At 37.6% G+C, this 19,973-nt stretch overlaps 1 protein-coding gene across 3 annotated transcripts in view; it reads left to right on the forward strand.

Moving 5' to 3' along the window:
• Positions 1 to 18,961, forward strand: part of LOC142143973 (putative cation-transporting ATPase 13A4) — a 137,949-nt gene extending 118,988 nt beyond the window's left edge. Inside the window, exons 31-33 of one of the 3 annotated variants that reach the window (XM_075202275.1) lie at positions 14,215 to 14,347; positions 18,073 to 18,366; positions 18,688 to 18,961. The gene's annotated coding sequence lies outside the window, so the exon portion shown is untranslated. Of the gene's footprint in view, positions 1 to 14,214; positions 14,348 to 15,056; positions 15,238 to 18,072; positions 18,367 to 18,687 lie in introns of those variants that run through there. The other 2 variants (XM_075202277.1, XM_075202274.1) reach the window with 2 other exon arrangements.
• Positions 18,962 to 19,973: the final 1,012 nt, after the last annotated feature.

Raw genomic sequence — 19,973 nt, forward strand, 5'->3', positions numbered from 1 at the left:
TTGTAGATTTATTACAGTAGACAGCATTTTGCTCAGGTCAGTTTGAGGGGTGGAGATAATGCAAAAAGATTTTTCATATTCTTATTTTTATTTTGAATCACAGAAATACTTAACACCAAAATGCTGCTCAGTGATGCATATATGATATGTTAGCACTTGTACATCTGATTAGGATTTTCAAATATTTTCGGTGTGTTCTTTTAAGTAAATCGAGCAATGTATTAACTAAACAGTACAGAATTTGCACACAAAGAAATCACAAAGGCTTAAAATATTCATATAACTTAAATAAAATTTAAAAGTCAACAAACCAAAAAGTATTTCATCAACACCTTACAAAAGCATAGTTTTAATATGGTCAGTTCATGACCAATGCATAAATCATATTCAAAATAAACAGTAATGCTGCTTTCACTTCTGAAAATCTCATCCACTATCATTAATAAAGAAATAACGTTTCACATTTCATTCCACTTATTGATAGCATTTGCTCAGTATCAGCATATCCATCAGTGCTGGATGTACAATTACACATACATCCCTCATGCTTCACAAAAGTAAAGCTCCTGGAATAGGCTTGGCCAATATATTTCAGTAATGATTTTCAGAAGCTAACTTGTTAACTTCTGTCCTACAATTGAATTTAAAAATCATCCAAAATATGATGGATTACAAAATTACCCACTCATCTCTAACCATGAATTCTCCTCCCTACACACACGCATTGAAAAATAAGTATCCCCATGCAATATAAATTTGCCCTATGTGTCCTCTCACAAAAAAAGATCCTTAGTCATCAATATTGATCCCCATAGTAAAAAAAACAGTAATCCAGTCGATATTATTTAAGGCCAGGGCAGGTTTGCCTTCAAATTCAGCCTTCAATTGGTAAGCAAATGCATTACTGTCCAAATTGTATTAAATATTAAAATATCGTCCTGTTAATTGCCCACAAAAATAAGCCATTAAGCCTATCCTCTAAATTTCTTCTTTCATTCTCTCAACCTTGTCTTATTCAAATGACTCATAGCAAACTCTATTTAATCCAATAAGATTCCCTACTATACTTCAATACTTCAAGTCAGTCCATATCAAGTCTCATGATTTTATAATGTTGGTCATGTCTGGTCCTCTGAATCTTATTCTTCATTACTTGCTTTAGATTTACTATACTATAGGCACAGTGTCGGACTGGGGCATGAAGGGCCCACCGGGGGAATTCAGTGATAGGGGCCCACTATATTGGGGTGTGGCCAACTTTAGGAGTGGGTGTGGCCAGTAAAGGGGGTGTGGTCAGGCTATGGAGGACAACTTATAGCACTATTTTAAATGTGCACCTTTTGCATTAGACCCTGCCCATTCTACTGGTAGGGAACTACATGGGACCCATTAATAAAACACTTGTGGTTTGGAAGAAACTCCAGTACCAGCTCCTGTCGTCTCCTAATGCACCAAGACAGTTACTTATGATAAGTGCATCATTTGGTTACCTCCAACCCTCGCCTCATATGTTGTTATTGCCCATCATGTATTGAGCTTATTAAAAGCCATTACAAGGGCTACACAAACCAAATAATAACATCATCAATTAGAAGACATAAACTGCACAATTAATTTTTTAGTACAATGGTTACCAACCTGTTGTTGCTGTGACATGTCCTGGAATAAAAGTCAATTCATAAAAAAACAAGTGATTGTAATTCTCAACTAATCTCAGTGAAATCCATCTAATTTCATTTTAAATACGGTTGATATATGCCTATAATACTTTCACTATATCACCCCTAAATTCTAAACAGGACAACCATCAAAAAGAATGCACAATAGGCAAAAGGAAAAATATATAAATATAATTATGTTCTCCTATGCATGTGCCTTTCTACACTAACATACAATATAGACCAACATATTATACAACCCTGAATGATTATATTTTCAACTGGATGCAATTGGAATACTAGACTACATGAAAAGCACCCTTCATTTGCCAGATCTTGTATACACAGTCTGATTATTAAAATGACTCTTTGTTATAATTATTTTTTAAGGACTCTTACAGAATATGCCACTCGTCAAAGACCATACACACAGCATCAGTGCTACTACGGTTGCGTACTTCACCAATGAATGCTTGTTGAGAAGGGAAATTTTAAAAAACAAAAAAATGAACAGAATACAGCCCATCTAAAGCCTGTCACATTTATTCCATATATGCTGGTATGCTGCCAGTGTTGTATGAAAGAGAATATAAATATCAAAGGACGGGCGCAAATGGGGGAAGGGTAAAGAAACACAAGGATTGGGTCAATGAATAAGTCAAGGGGAAAACGGTCCCAAAGTCATTAAAGGATGTTGGTCTTCTAGTTCCACCTATACCGATGTCCCAGATGGTAAACTTACATCAATGTGACCTTTTCTATTCCATACAGTATTTGAATAATGTGTCCTCTTGCTTCAAAAAGCACCACCACGATGTACTTTTACTCCCCTCTAAACCTGTTTCTTCTCCTCACCAGAGTGCAAATATGGGAGACCAGGGAGAGAACAGAGAAAGATCTCATGGTGTTTTACGTTCTCTATTTATTAAGTTAAAACATGGGGTTAAAAACACTCACATTTTGTATGTTAAAAAGGTATCTTTCAGTCCATATGTTTCCTCGATCAAACGGCAGTATCCAGCTTCTGTATCCCAGCCACGATCAAACTGGCTGGGCTTCAGATAACCCGGGGAAACTCTGCAGCGTCAGAGGGGACGTGGTCTATTGCGTCCAGTGTTGCATGAACCTATGATGACCAAACTGACCTTGGATCAGTATGTTGATATCAGGACGTCCTCCTCCCCTGCTCAAACTGCTGAAAAACACACTACCGCGCCTGGGCTCTCTGCATCTGCGCGGTAGTGTGGTTACAGGAGATGTGACCGCCGCCGCCATCTAAACAAAGTTCAACATCAAGCTCCGCCCTAACAACGGAGGGGGCGGAGCTTCAACCCCGCTGGGCCTACCGGTGGATTGACCGGCTGTCCGGCGGGCCAGTCCGAGGCTGTATAGGCACCCTACTGTTGTTACCGAATGATGTTACATGTATACCTGTATTTGTTTTTTCCATTGATATAGCTGTGAGGATAGATAGATAGATAGATACACACAAAAAAGGGAAGATGCAAAATCAATTTATAGTAAAAGCATGTGATATAAAGAAATAGGTTTTATAGAAAAAGAATCATATACAAAATAATGAAACTACCTTCCTTTTATAAATAAAATGTAAAAGTCTTACAAACAATTGAAAATATATGATAAGCAACACACAACCTCATGGCTCTTCTGCTAATAGCAAAGTCCTAACTCTAGATAATTAATCTATACAATATATTAATAAAAAAATAAAGGAAATTTCAGCACTGTCACAAATCAAATATTATTGTATGTGTTGGAAGGGGAAGGGAGTATGCAGTGTCCTGACGTTTATTGTGACATCTATTGAATCCAATACTTGGTGGTTGCAGAAGTCCATTTTTACTAGAGATGCTCAGGCTCAGTTCTACGAGAACCAAGCCCACCGAACTTTGCCGGTCCGAGTACCAGGCTGAGCCGGCTCAGTACTTTCACGCGCACTCGGAAGTGAAACGAGACAAAATGTCATTGTTGCGTAGTCGGATCTTGCTAATTTTGGATTCTATAAGTACCGCCCTCCACGGCGATCCAGTGCCATTTCACAGAGAGACAGAGAAGGGGTAGCATGGTTCTTGGCAGTCTCTAGTGCAGTTGGGAAGCATCATATCTAAAACAGAAAGAGGAGGGGTGGCAGTTTTCTTAAAAGTATTGAGTGACATTCTACTGAGTTATAGCTCACACAGAAACAGGAGAGGTCCAAGTGTTGTTGCTAGTCTACAGACTATGTGGCATTGCTCCATTGCTAATTGTCATTGTTGAAATAGAAATAATAGGGCTGTCAGTGTTCTTCAAAATCTGCAGTCACATTGCACTGTGTTATTATAGCTCACACAGAAACAGGAGAGGTCCTAGTGTTGTTAATAGATATACAGACTATGTGGCATTGTCCTATTTTTACCCTATATCCACTACTATCCTACATTTTAATCAACGGTCATATCCCTGGATACACCATTCCGCTAAAAATTTGTCTAACCCTTTCTTAAACATATCTATTGAATCTGCCATCACAACCTTCCCTGGCAATGAATTCCATATCTTGACTGCCCTTATTGTAAAAAACCCCTTCCTTTGCTGGTTGTGAAATTTCCTCTCCTCTAACCTTAGGGGGTGACCACGTGTCCTGTGTATAGTCCTTGGGGCAAAAAGTTCCCATGAAAGTTCTCTGTATTGACCCCTAATGTATTTGTATATAGTAATCATATCTCCCCTTTGACACCTCTTTTCTAAAGTAAACATGCCTAAACTGGCTAACCTTTCCTCATAACTTAATGACTCCATACCCTTTATCAATTTTGTCGCCCTTCTCTGAACCCTTTCTAGTTCCAAATGATCTTTTTTATAGAGCGGTGCCCAGAACTGTACTGCATATTCAAGATGAGGTCTTACCAACGATTTATACAGTGGCAAAATTACACTGTCTTCCCTTGCATCTATGCCCCTTTTTATGCATGTCAATACTTTGTTAGCCCTTGCAGCTGCAGCTTGACATTGAGCACTATTGCTAAGTCTACTGTCTATGAGCACTCCCAAATCCTTTTCCATTATACATTCTACTAAATTAATTCCATTTAATTTATAGATTGCATTCTTGTTTTTGATCCCTGAATGCATAACCTTACATTTATCTGTGTTAAACCTCATATTCCATTTGGCCGCCCAATCCTCCAGTTTATTTAAGTCCCTCTGTAGAGAAGCTACATCTTGCTCTGATTTTATTACCTTACAGAGTTTAGTGTCATCTGCAAAAATAGAAACTTTACTCTCTAAACCATCACCAAGGTCATTAATGAATATATTAAAAAGGAGTGGCCCTAGCACGGAACCTTGAGGTACTCCACTTAAGACTTTTGACCAATTAGAAAATGTTCCATTTATCACAGCTCTCTGTTCCCTATTCTCTTACCAGTTTTCGATCCAAGTACAAATGTTAATTCCTAGACCCAGTTCCCTAATTTTGTAAACCAACCTCTTGTGTGGCACTGTATCAAAGGCCTTTGCAAAATCTAAGTAGACCACATCTACTGTGCTGCCCTGGTCTAAGTTTCCACTAACTTCCTCGTAGAAACTAATTAGATTAGTTTGACATGACCTATCCCTCACAAATCCATGTTGATTCCCAATAATAATTTTATGACGTACCAAGTAATCCTGAATACTATCCCTTAAAATACTTTCCAGTAGTTTCCCCACTATTGATGTCAGGCTCACAGGTCTATAATTCCCTGGTTGTGATCTCGTCCCCTTTTTAAACAACGGCACCACATCTGCTATTCGCCAATCCCTTGGTACTGAGCCTGATGAGATTGAATCTCTGAAAATTAAGAATAGCGGTCTAGCTATTTCCGAGTTTAACTCCATAAGGATCCTTGGGTGTATGCCATCTGGACCTGGAGCTTTATTTATCTTAATTTTCTTCAATCGCCTTTGGACTTCTTCCTCTGACAACCAAGTATTAATTAATGGCATGGTTTCATTTCCATTTTTATGTATTACTTCTACCATTTGTTCCTCTCTGGTAAATACTGAAGAAAAGAAAGTGTTTAATACCACTGTTTTTCCCTTAGTATCATTTATCAATTCACCCATCTCACTTCTTAGGGGTCCTATATTATCTTTTTTAATCCTTTTGCCATTTATATACTTAAAAAACTTTTCTGTGTTTGTCTTACTTTCTTTTGCTATGTGCCTTTCATTTTCTAATTTATCCAATCTAATTTCCTTTTTGCATGTTTTATTACATTCCTTGTACCTACGGCAGGACTCCTCTGACCCTTCAGACTTAAACAATTAAATGCATGTTTCTTATTTTGCATATCTTCCCTTACTTTTTTATTTAGCCACATTGGTTTAGACTTAAATCTTTTACATTTATTTCCCATAGGAATGAACTTATACTTGAATGTTTCCAACAACATTTTAAAGACAGCCGACCTTTCTTCCGTATTTTTTCCTTCAAAGGCCTTGTCCCAGTCTATGCTTTTTATAGACTCCTTTAGCATCTTAAAATTTGCCTTTCTAAAGTTTAAAGCCCTAGTTGATCCCTTATACCGTTGCTTCTGAAAACTAATTTCAAATGAGACCATATTATGATCACTGTTTCCCAAGTGATTCCTTACTTGAATATTTGATATTACGTCTACATTGTTTGTTATTACTAGGTCTAGTATAGTCCGGTTCCTAGTTGGTTCCTCTACTAAATGGAACATGTAATGGTCTTTTAGCATGATCAGAACCTATTTCCCCTAGCTGTACCGCAGGTCTCAGTACTCCAATCAATCTCCGGATAATTAAAATCCCCCATAATTAAAATTTGACCTAGTTGTGTAGCCTTTTCAATTTGCTGTAGAAGTTGGGCTTCTTCAATCGTACTAATATCTGGCGGTTTATAGCATATCCCTATCAGCAACTTCTCTGAACTTTTTCCTCCGCTTGATATTTCCACCCACAATGCCTCTATATTATCACCAATATTCTCATATATAACTTCCTGAATACTTGGTTTTAATTCTGGCTTCATTTAAAGACATACTCCTACTTCCCTTTTATTTACCCTATCCCTCCTGAAGAGAGAATAGCCTTCCAAGTTAACTGCCCAGTCATGTGTATCAGCCCACCAGGTCTCCGTAATACCTATAATATCAAACTGCTCATTCATTGCTACTAGCTCTAACTCCCCCATTTTACCTGTCAGGCTTCTTGCATTTGCAAGCATACACTTAAGTCTATTGCATCCCTTAGGTATTTCTTTTTGCTTTAAAATGGGCCTCTCCTTATCGGCTATGCTTCCCTTTCCTCCCTCTCCACCCCCTTGACTCTTGTTAAATTCCTCCTTACTACTCTCAATGTCTATCCCATAAATACTTGCTTGCCCCTCCCCCCCAGAGCCTAGTTTAAAATCTCCTCCAACATTCTAACCATCCTCTCCCCTAGCACTGCAGCCCCCTCCTCATTCAGGTGCAATCCATCACGACAATAAAGATGACAACTGACCGAGAAATGAGCCCAGTGCTCTAAGAATCCAAAACCCTTCTTCCTACACCAATCTTTTAGCCACGCATTAACCTCCCTAATCTCCCACTGCCTCCCTGGACTAGCGCGTGGCACAGGTAGTATTTCTGAAAATACTACCTTGGATGTCCTTGCCTTAAGTTTGCGACCTATGTCCCTGAAATCATTCTTTAGGACACCCCTTCTTCCTCTAACTCGGTCATTGGTGCCAACATGCATCAAAACCGCTGGGTCATTCCCAGCCCCTCCCAACAATCTGTCCACCCAATCCGCAATATGCCGAGCCCGAGCACCCGGGAGACAACACACTGTTCGGCATGCACGGTCCCGGTAACAGATTGCCCTATCTATCTTCCTAATAATTGAATCCCCTACCACCACAATCTGCCTGGGTCCCTGAGTAACTTTGGTCCCCTCTATGCTGAAGAGACCATTCCCCTGGTTGCTAGAGGAAGCAGTCTCATCCAACTCCACCAATTCTGAACTGCCTTCCACAGTATCTTCATCCAATCTGGGAAATCTGCTGGGATTGCTTAGCTCAGAGCTGGCCTGCCTCTTCCTCCCTCTGCTACCCCTAGTAACTGTTACCCAGCTGCCTACCTGTGCATCCTCCTCTGTCTCTGCTCCACCCTGCTCAGCTAACGCATCAACGGTGAGCTGTAAACTCTGCTCCAGGTTGGCAATGTCTCTCAATGTTGCAATGGTCGGCTTTAGATCAGTTACCTGGGCTTCCAAAGAGACCAGTTGCTCACATTTCTCACAGAGGTATAAACCTTGGAACACTTGCTCCAAGTGTGCATACATATGACAAGATATGCATTGAGTGAGATCATCAAGCCTGCTACTACTCATCTTATGATGGCTAACCTAACTTCTTATAGCCTACAGTGAACTTGAACGTACTAACCTTTGCTAGCCACTTACCAGATTGAACCCCTTCCTGGATTCAACTCCTTACTGGATCTAACTCCACACTTTAAACAAACAGCAACTGAAATCAGACAGCAGTGAAATCACAAGCTCAATGAAATCGCTTACTACTTCCTGTTAAATAGAGCTTGCACTAACCGGCTGTATTTACTTATGCAATTAAACCACATCCACTAGCTCTAACAGAAAGAAGAAAAAAAAAGAGAAAAAAAGAAAAATGGGACACTTAATAACACACAGAAAAATTAATCCTCTTCAATAAACACACAGAATAATTCCCCAAACTATATCACTCTCTCAACACAGCACAGCAATCCTTACTGGATCTAACTCCACACTTTAAACAAACAGCACTTGAAATCAGACAGCAGTGAAATCACAAGCTGTAATTAAGTACAGTCTCCTCAACTGAATCTATATATTGGTTTAAGTCTCTGTTCAATGCAGCGTATTCCAACATGACGGATTGCATGCTGCCCACATGTTCCGTGTCACAGTCTGTCTGAAGCAGATGTAATGTCACTCCAGTTGTAATATCCATTCCTGTGTCTATATTAGTTTGGCTGTTCTTCACGGATGAGAGGGAGGTATCCAGAGAGGAGAAGGAGATTAAAGATGCAGCACAAGCAGACATGGTTTACTTATGTAGAGTTTATTGACAACACTATTGGGCTTAAGGCAGCTAAGCTATTGGTAGCTTGTATTGTGGGGGCCCAAACAAACCAAGCTTTTAAGCCACAAAAGTGACACTCCTTGTCGCTGGAGTGCTTGCTTTGTTAAAATGTACATGTCCTTTTCAATATCTTACATAAGGGTGGGTGGGAGGACAATTCCATCTTGCACCACTTTCTTTTCTGAGACTGCTATGTGGCAATGTTTCCTAGATGTGCTATGAACTGCTGTTTGTGCCGTTGCTCTGTCACTTAGCATCCAGCCAGGTCGCTGCAGTCTTTGTCTGAAAGTGGATGAAAATAATATTGTGACCTGTGAGGTGGTCATAATTGACTGGAAATGACTGGAAATTAGTGTTACTGAGGTTAATAATAAGGGAAGAACAAAAAAGAGCAAAAATATGTGATTTTAGCATATTTTAGCTATTTTTCTAAAAAATACAGATCCAAAACCAAAACCAAAACATGTGAGGCCGGTTTTGCCAAAACCAAAATCAAAATCAAAGCACAAACCTAATCCTGATCCAAAACCAAAACACGGGGGTCAGTGAACATTTTTACAGCATACAATTGTGATAATTGAGCTTTCGTTTTTGTAGGAAGACTTGCAATCTTTCTAGGATTTGGATTTATTGGAATACATGTTTGTTTTAATTGTATATATTGTTAAAAGCCCATTTCCAAATTGCATAAATTAAGTGCATCACCAAAAGGGGAGAACTACAGTGGAGCAAAACTATCCCTACCTAAAAGTCTTTACAGATGAAACCTCTCTGGAATATAAACACATTTCTCATTTTGAGCTCATTTTAAATGGTTTATCACTCACAACCTTATAATATTTTACTATATTGTTACTGTACTCTCCATTTCATGTGGGGAGAAAATTGAAGACATCACATGTTTGACTGGAAGGAGGAATCCGTTGACACGGGGATCCTAACACTACCTATCAGAGCTGTTGGAAATAAGTATTTATTAACATATAGGTAAACATTTACAAAATAAATTATGAATACACATTTTGTCACAAGACCACTGTGAATCCATTGTACCGCCCTGCTAGATAGCCGCTGACAAGAGAAGGACCAAGGAACAGAACACAAAAAACAATGTTAAACAATGTTAAAGACAGTCCAAATGTCAATCCAAGACAATCCAATAAAACAGGGATGATAAGGAAGCAGGGTGAGTCAGTAAAGACAGATCAGACACTAAAAAAAGCACAAATAGTAATGCAAAACTGATCTCAGGTACAGATCTCTGCACTTTTGAGCTTGGTGCTTAGTCTTGCATGTAAAGTACACAGATAAATGGATAGGATAGAAACCCATCTATCTTTATGTTGGATATTAAAAAGAACTTGCATAGTTTAACAAACCAAGCCCTTCAGCAACATGAAATTCCACTTTTGCAGCTGAAGTGCTTGAATTGTTTTGGCCCTAACAAAATAAAACATTCTGGTTATTGTTTGTTGACCTGTAGAATAGATAGGAATTTTCACCAATATCACCAACACACAAAATTAGTTCACCTGCAATGAAATCCTGCATTAGAAATTCTGTTTGCAATTGGCAGCAACAATGGTATTCTTCATACAATTTGTAGTCACCAGTTAATCAACATTTTTGAGAAGTAGCCTCCTATGACGATTGTACACAATGTTCATTTTCAGAAAAGACATTGGAGGAATGGGTAGCTTAAGTACAACTCTACATTATCACTAATATACTAATATATTCTATTAATACAGATTGATATGTGGTAGAGGTCTCAATAGATTTCAGCATCTCTTTTAAGCCTGACCAAATGTCATAATCTTTCACACTGGTGAGCTGTGATGGCTCATCATCAGTGTAACTGTTTGAAAAAGTAAAACAAAATTATTATTTTTTTAATATTTCTTTATTTTTCAGTGGTCAAAAAGATTACAGATAACAATGCAATGAGACAATAACAGAGAAAACCTCAAATGACGTATACAGAATATCACAATATATCCAAGTCCCTAATCAAACAGCAAAAAAAGAATCTAAAAAGCGATATCAGAAGTGAAAAATGTTTCACCAATTTAAAGACAACACTAGTAGTAAGGTAGATGGGGAAGAGGTAGGGAAGAGGAAGGAAGGGTATAGAGGGCCAGAAATGAGGGTGAGGGGTGGTTACATAGCATTTTGCAATAGGGTAATGCAGAGTTGGACAAAATAAAACATTTTTAATAATAATATTAGCTTGGTTTCTGAAATGTGAAAATGAGATGTTATACATTTTCAGTTTAGATCAGGACAACTTATCAAAATTGTAAATGCCTTAAAATTTAAGAAGCATAAAATTGAGTTAATACTGTAGAACAATTGTTTAATTGCTGAATCTTCCCCCATGTATTTGGGTTGCCAAGGAACACCAGTCTTCATACAATTAAAGAATTAAGAAATAAAACTGGTATGAGTCACTCAATATAGAAGTCACTGAAATTAAATCTGAATGTTGAAATAATTAAGTGTTTGCGATGCTATTATAGTTGGATTACAAAGGTGAAACTAGTCGGATAGGTTACACCTTTTATACATTCAACCAGAATAATTGCTCCTGTGATATTTAAATAAAGACTAATAACAAGAGACTGTTAATCAGCTTTATCTCTGAGAACCATCATGGAGTGTATTTTAAGCATATTCAGTATACAAAATATGTTCCAGAGTTTAAATATATATATATATATATATATATATATATATATATATATATATATATATATTTCAGGCCACTTGCCTTCTCACTTGGCTGTTTGGAAACCTGTTTTATTCTGTTGAGAGCTACTGTTTCATCATTTTGAGAGTCATAGTTGTAGAAGGGTGTTTATAAAGAATTTTAATTAACCTTGAAATGGCAGAGTATATAAAAATCCATTCAGATGGTATGGGAAATGTGTGCTTGGTTTTAAAAGAGTATTTCCTTAAATTTGAGTGTGCCTCTAGATACATATGCATACAGGAGAAGTGACAGTGATTGTCATTTATACTGCTGCTTGCATTTGCATTATTTAAAGAGTCTCTGATCCTTCCACATACCTCTCCTCTTTTCTAATCTTCTCTCTTCTGTACTGTCAATGTTTAACTATCAACCATCTATTCATTCCTTATTGTACCAATACACCTAAATTTCAAATTGCTAATAATACTTATTTTCTCTAATATCAAGTATTTCAGACAAAAAAGCAACCCTTGTGTACATTAATGGAATTGCTGACAAGAAGTCTCTCGATACGGAGGGAATATATCTGCTCTCACTATAAGAACTTTATCTAAAATATCCTTAAATCCTGTTAAGCTTTTACGCTGACTACACACAGGCAGATCCTCTGCTTTGGCATGACCACTAGGCTACAGAACCAGTTTCCAAACAATCCACATATATAGGTGGTCAGATTAGGTCTGGCTGTTTGGCACTCAGTCCTGGGAAGCTAAATCTCTAGTGCCGAGAGAAGACTGCGCACAGTCCCAAATTAAGTTTATCTGGCAGTCAGAAATTCTAAATTCTTGACATGTAAAAACAATGATAATGTCGCGTACATTGAGAAACTCAAGAAGTAAAGTACCTTTTATTGTAAGCTTCAATTTTTAAATGGAACTGACTGTATTATTTAATCCAACGAACAGCCTTCATTATTAAATGCAGTAATTATTTAGAATTCTATAGACCAAAAACATTAAGACCAGCTGTACTCCTAGGGGCATCCCATAAGCAAAAGTCTATGGCTGGGCATCCAGCACAAAGATAATTGTGCTGAAATATAAGTGTGTAGTATTCCTTATTGATAATCAGTAATAGGTGGTCATGTTACTAATTCAACCCACAATTGCAGATTATGTTTAATACTGCCAGCTAAGGAGATTCTTGTACAGCAGACCCAGCCTCCAATAGTAAAAGATTAGTAGTGAAAGGTCTCAGCTTATGGTTCTTACCTGCTGACATGTTTTATCATATATGAGACTTTCCCAGATACCCTTTCACAATCATTTATTGATTCATTAATTATCTGCTGTGTTAATTGATCACTTAGATCACTGCTGTGATAACATTTTAAGAGCACACTTTACCAACATTAAAAACATAAAAAGAAATAAGCACATTCTTTAATTTATATTTTCTTTATATTTGCCTACTTCAATTGCCCAAAAAGGAAACATCCATCTATCAAAGTTTTAGGTTTAGTGGTTCTACTATTTCCTGATTCTAGGTCTGTCAGAAAACAGCCAATCACAAGTGTTTTCCCATGCTGGGTAATGAAGGGGAGTTCTACAGACTCCTTTTAATCAATTATCTCCAATCTGGTGCACTCTGTGTAGCAGGGGTAATTGTTTTGGCTCAAATAAAGGTTTGGATAGTCTTTTATTCTAACAAAGTTTACCTATTCTCCTGGTATTTCCAGAAGACTCCCGTCTTAGGTGAACCACGTTATCAAGCAGCGCCATCCTTGGTAAACAGTGGCAGAGGCATGATGATGTTAAAGCCCTGCTCACCTGATTATCTTGGTTTCTGAAATGTGAAAATGAGATGTTATTAAGTTTCAGGTTATCTTAGGACAGCTTATTAAATGTGTATTAAATCTTCAAATCTGAGTATGGACAGTAAAAGAAGGGTTAATGCCTAATAATTTAAGAAACATAAAATTGAGTTAATACTGTAGAATATTTATTGAATTACTGGCATTTCTCCTAGGTGTTTAAGTTGCCAATGAACACCTGCTTTCAGATTAATAAAGAATTATTGGTCTGAGTCACTCAATACAGAAGTCGCTCTAAAGCCCTGAGGTGGAAATTTAATATGAATGTTGAAATTATCAAGTGAGATTACAAGGGTGAAACTAGTTGGATAGGTGACACCTTTAATGTATTCTTCCAAAATAATCGCTTTTTAAACAAAATATTTATACTGATTATTAACAAGAGAATGTCACTCAGCTTTATATGTGAGAGCCATCATGAAATACGTTTTAAGCCTATCCAGGTGTACAAATTTTGTTCCGGATAAAACGGATGTTAATATTGCAGTCCCCTTGTCTTCTCATCTGGCTTAATGGAAATCTGCTTTATTGTGTAGTCAATGTGTTTGATTCATTAAGGAGTGTAATTGCGATACGTTGTGTATAATGTACACAATTACTCTGTGCATGCCCAGAACTGTAGCATATGTCACAGAAAGCAGCAGCTTCCAATTCATCTTCGGGTGCAAAGGACACTTAAGACTGCTTATGATTTCAGGGGCGGAACGTGGTACGTCAGTCACATGCAGAAATGCACTGTTTTGCAGACGTAGGGTTTGCACCTGCTTGGGGTCATGTCTAACTCATGGATCATAGTGATGACCAAACACAGCAGTCACAACTTCCTCTACTAATGGGAGAATTGACTATTCACCTGCAGACCTGCACACCTGGACACACTTATTGTTATTCAACAAGACTGCCAGAGGGAGATGACTATGGTGCCATTTTGTTAAAAGGATTGATTGTAGTGGTGATTGCTGAGCATTATAGGATGGTTATATACCAAGGAGGTAGGTGCATTCATTTATATTTTACAAGCACTGCATACTTGTGCAAATGTTAAAAATTATATTTTCATACTTTTTTAAAACATTTTAACATGAGTTTGAACATTACCAATGCTTGTCTCTTTTTAAATGTTATGTGTGTGTTGTATAGTTCCTACATGCTTGCATACATGTGCATTGTGGTTTTGTGCTTTAAAAGCTTTAAAAAATGTCTATGTTGTCTACTATGTATGCCTATATCATAGTATACATTTGTAATATTTTTTTATTTTATAATTTTAATGAAATTGTCATGTTTATTAAATTTCATGTCACTTTTATAGATTTTTCAACTATTTTACAGAAACTTGGGGATGAGCATTAATAGATCTATGCTAGTTGTAAGTAGGGATACTACAAAATCTGCAGATTGCAACAGAGGCAAGGAGATACAAAGCCACATGATGACATGGCTATTAGATACTATTTATTAACACATCAATTTTTACAAGTAACCCTTTGTTGTCCTAAATAGGTTGATATACACTGCAGTCATAAATGGTAGGTCTACCACCTTTGCAAAATATTAACACTCTGCATTATGGTGTACTTGTAGAATCAACTGTCAAATATTGTAGCATTATAATAGCACCATACCTTGTTGAAATATCCCCTTAAATGTGTGAATGTTTAGTTTCTCAGTACTAATTTTTTTTTTTTTTACTCTTTATAGGTTTCCCTATAAAGACTATTCCAGCTATAAAGAATATGGGATTTCATCATACTTTACATGTTTTTGGGCTTTTCTTCAAATGTAATGCTTAAAATAAATGGACAAAAAAACAAGGCAACCAATATTTTAAACAGATTTTTGTATTAGTGCAAACAAACACATAAAGTGATAAACAAAACCACATGTGCAAATTAGTCTATCTTTTTACAAGCACGCTTGCCTCCTGGGCCGACATTAGGAACAGTGTTTTGCTTGTCCTGATTTCTAGTTACCTGTTATGTGGATTGCAACAGCGGTGGAGAAGCAGATGGCAATCGGGTAGCAGAGGGTGAAGGGGCAACAGATGGTGGCTGGACAACAGAGGACACAATAGCAACTGAGAGTGGAGGACCATTAAAGGGCAGTGGAGCAGCAAAGGATAGTGGGGAAACAGATGTTGGTAGGGCAACAGATGGTAGTGGGGTAACAGATGGGGCATAGGGGCCTGGGAAGAGAAAATTGGCAGATTGGCAGGAATAAGGAAATGTGGCATAGGGCAGGAGAGGAAATTTGTTTCACAGGGCAAGGAGTGATATCATGTGGCATAGGGCAGGAGAGTTAGTGGTGACATATTGTACAACAAGGTTGGTGAGATGGGTCAGGGTAGTGTCAATATGTTGGAAAGTGTGAATGAGATGGGTTAGGGTTGTGCTGATGTCATGGGTGGTGTTTCCTAGGAATTGATTTGACAGGAACATTTTATAGAAGAAATCTTGTATGTTGGAGGCTGCCCATTGACCCCTTCTTCCTCATCCATCTGTGTCTCTTACACATTACGGGTCTCCTTCACCGGGTCCTCCTCTTCTTCCACTGTATCTGCATCTTCAGCTAACATAGTAGATGAAAAAAAAGAAGAAGCATAAACATCTATGCTTGACTCAATAACATCCACATTTTGCTTCATATTAGTAGATTTCATAACATTTTTTATTTTTTAAAATGAAAGTCAGTGTGCTTATGTGGGATCATCTTTTATAAATATTTTTCAAATTTATTGTACCATATAAATTTAACAGCCAGTATATTTGTGTCTTGAGTGGAGTTTTACCTGTGCAACTTTTTGAAATCTCTTAGTGATCTTCTCTAAAAACACTCTTGAAGACCATGGCCAGATTCTACAATAGGCTGGCTAAGTGGCAATATATTTATGTAAACAAAACATTAGTCATTGTTTTTTTATGCATGTATTGTGATCTGAAATTTACATCTGGGGGAACTTGGTGTGATTAGGGCAGAGGGGGGATGTCTCCACTATCAATCCTGTCCACCCCCTGAACCAACTGATTGTCTATGGAGGTCAATGTCATGGTCCCCAGGGGACTGAGGTCCAGCACAGCTGGGGGACCACCTCCTCTCCCCCTTGCATGCCTGCAGTAGTCACAAATTTTGTCTTTGAGCTGATGCTTAAAGTTCTGTCTCCTGTGTGAGATGTTCAAAGATGAGAATGTTGCAAAGTATACTATTCAAAATATTTTTTAAAAAAACTTGTGCACACATACATATAGAAAGAAATGTATCGGGCCTAAAGGTCACATTTTAATAACAGAAAGCTACCAAGCGCTAATGATTATTTTGAAGACTTGTACAAGTTTTTAAAGTTATTAAAGATGTTGGTCTGCCATAACTTGGACAATGTTTTTAAGGTTTGTCAAATTTACAGAGAACTGTACTAGGTATGTACAGCATAATGTAAAAATTTTGAACTAAAAAATAAAATATGCTTACCTATTTTTAACTGTTCTTCTAATTGTAGACATGGCATTGACCTGCATAGTGATATCTTTCAAAATCCTTAATTTGCTGGGGCAAAGAGCTGCCGGTTGGTGGTGTGCAGCCCCTCCGCCACCAGCTGTACCAGCACTCCCACCTCTCTTATATTGAAGTTTGGCTGCCTCTGCTTATAGTTCAAAGCAGAGAAGCCAGAGCTTTGTCTTTGCACTGGTTGCTGTGGCTCATTCATTAATCTAAACAGGGGGAAAAAGCAGTAATTAATAAAAGGCATTTAAGGTCCAATGAACTGTCTCACATATGTCCTTGTACTCATTAACACAACACAATGGAGGGCAGACTGAAGACCAAGCGAGGTATCACAAATCATACATAGATATTAAATCAATTTAGAAGCACTGAACTCTGCTGAGAGGGCTGAATAATTGCCTCTCCATCTGCTGTATAGGACGTGCAGGTGCATTCTCCTGTTATTACCTGTGTGTGAATAGCTAGGTGTTGTCACGTCCCTGTTTGCCTGAAAACGGATGATTATTGAGATTGATTGACAGAACTGAATTGACAAAAATTCAGCCATTTTAGATATGGTATAGAATGGATCTGCGACTGACATGCCTATGCCCATATGTGGCCGAGAAACAATTAGTGATGAGACTGTTGAAAAGTCTCATTCACTTGCAAACATGAGAGCCGCAACATTTTCTCATGCTGAGCTTTGGGTACTTACTGCTACAATGGACCATTGTTTTGGTCCAGCAGCTCAGTACATCTCCAATGAGAAAAATAATGAAGCCTGCAAGGCCTTCAAGCTGTGTCTGCTGCACAGATTCGGACACAGACACAGCATAGTTCAACTACAACGCTGGTAGAGTGATTTGTGGAGGAGGCAACCAGAGCTTCTCTCTGATCGAGGAGTGAAATTGCTTGGCATAAGTTTACAATTAATAAAACATTTTTTTTTTTTTAGCAAAGATTACTGTTATTTCTGGCCCATTACAAATCTATATGACTTATAATAACCATCATCAGTCAAAGTACAAGGCCTGCTATGTAATAGTAATGTTTCAGAATCCATATGTAAAAAGTCCATATGAAAGTAATGTAGAGATGTGTTTATTTGGCCAATGATGGACCATGTGTGGTAGTGGATATTTCAAATTGCAACCTAACACTATCTGGAAGTCTCTATGTATGTATGAGACAGATATAACTTTGTAAATAAATTAATGTGTCATATTTTCTCCATCAGAACATTTAAGCCTACGCCAATCCCCTCACCTATGCTGGCATATTCTGCAGGCGAGAGAGGAGGCCCAGGTGGATGACTAGGAGGTGGCCCAGAAGGATGTCAGGAAGGATGCCCAGGAGGAGGTGGTCCTTTCCCCACTCCCCTACCAAGCCCTATCCCAACTCCCAGAAGAGGAGTCCACCGCTGAATTCTGGGAGGAATCCTTGGTGATAGCAGAGAAGGCCCTGAAGGAAGAGGTCATGGAATAGACCCTTGTGGAGGTGTCAGAGCCATCCAAGGCCCATGCAGAAAAATGTAAGTATCTTGACATCATAATGTAGTCTATTAATAATTATTATGTTTTGCAGAAAAAAAGTATAGTCCCCAGAAAGCCTTTCTTTCCTAAATGTAACTTTCCCTAGGCCTATGCAAACTGTGACATTTCACAGGTCTGACATGGTGGGCCAATAGCCAGCATAATATAAACCTTTGCAGAGAGTTTTACTTTATGTGCCACTTCTGAACTCTGCTGAGCTTAGAAAATGTGTGAACCATGTACACCCATAGTGGTAAGATATGTTTTAAAAATGTCAAATGATTGCGATTGTACAATTATTATTTTTTTTTTCTTTCCAGCTGATGAAGAAATTCCACCCACCCAAGTTGCCATCCCCCTTGCCCATGTATTGTTACAAAATATAAAACATTTTATTAAACTCCCCAAAAAAGTTAGACTTTTAGAAAAATATTATTTTAACACTTACGTTTTCTTGTATTTTTGCATTTTTATATTTAAACAAAAATGTAATTTATAAAAAAAAAGTTTGTTTTTAAAATTGATGTGTTTTTTTGGGTATGGAAAATTTGTACTAATGTACTTTTATACCATAATGAAGGGACATTTGGAACATAACTGAATATGTGAAATACATTTGTCCATTTTGACCGGACATTAACTACAATACATTTTCTATCATAATAAAGTGTGTGTTGAGGAGACCTGAGATAAAAAAAAGTATAGTAACTTGTCCACTATTAGTGTTAGAGATCAGGTACAGTTTGTCTGGCTGATAATCGTTTCCTTTCCTTATACAGTATATAGCAACATAGCCATTATAATCACACAGTATACGGAAGCACAGCCATTCTTCCGATATCATCATATATGCTTTTCTCATGTCATGGATTATCATACAAACAGTATACATACTGCAGCATACAAAGGGTTAATGAGCAGGGTTAGTATGAAATTATGACCATAACTATGATAATAAAGCATGAGTGTAAGCAAGAAATTGCAAGCATGTGCATTCCATTGTCAATCGGCAATACAAATGCATATCGTACTCAAACGTAAGTCTACCGGGGAATTGGTTAAAGGGGCAAATAATAAAGCACTGCTACATGCGCTAAGTTTTACATCACATACATCACACATTGACTTATTACCGTATTTATCATGGAACGTTTCTTTAGATCGGCTCCTTTTTGAATACGGACGCTCGTATACCAGATATATGTGCGTTTATTTTTAAAAAAAACGCACATTACGTTGGTTTTGTATTCCTCAATCAATGAGGCCCACTGTGTCATTATGATGAGGACCATAGTTGAAGAAGGTGCTTAAATAACTTTGAAAGGACAAAATCTAGAATAAATTTTGAATGGTAACATTTTTTCCCATTCAGATGATATGGAAAATATTTGTATGGTTTAAAAGTGTATATATATCCTTATATATGAGTGTGCCTCTGGATACAGGAAAAGTGGGTCCGCATTGAGTGTCATTTATACTGTTGCTTGCATTTACATTATTTAAAGAACCTGCATTTTTTTCTATATTAGTCTCTTCCTTCCTAATGTTCTCTATTCTGCATTGTCAACATTTAACCATCATCTGCAATAAAGGTTCCATCTATACA

Source organism: Mixophyes fleayi, chromosome 3, assembly GCF_038048845.1.
Source record: "Mixophyes fleayi isolate aMixFle1 chromosome 3, aMixFle1.hap1, whole genome shotgun sequence".
NCBI classification, from domain to species: domain Eukaryota; kingdom Metazoa; phylum Chordata; class Amphibia; order Anura; family Limnodynastidae; genus Mixophyes; species Mixophyes fleayi.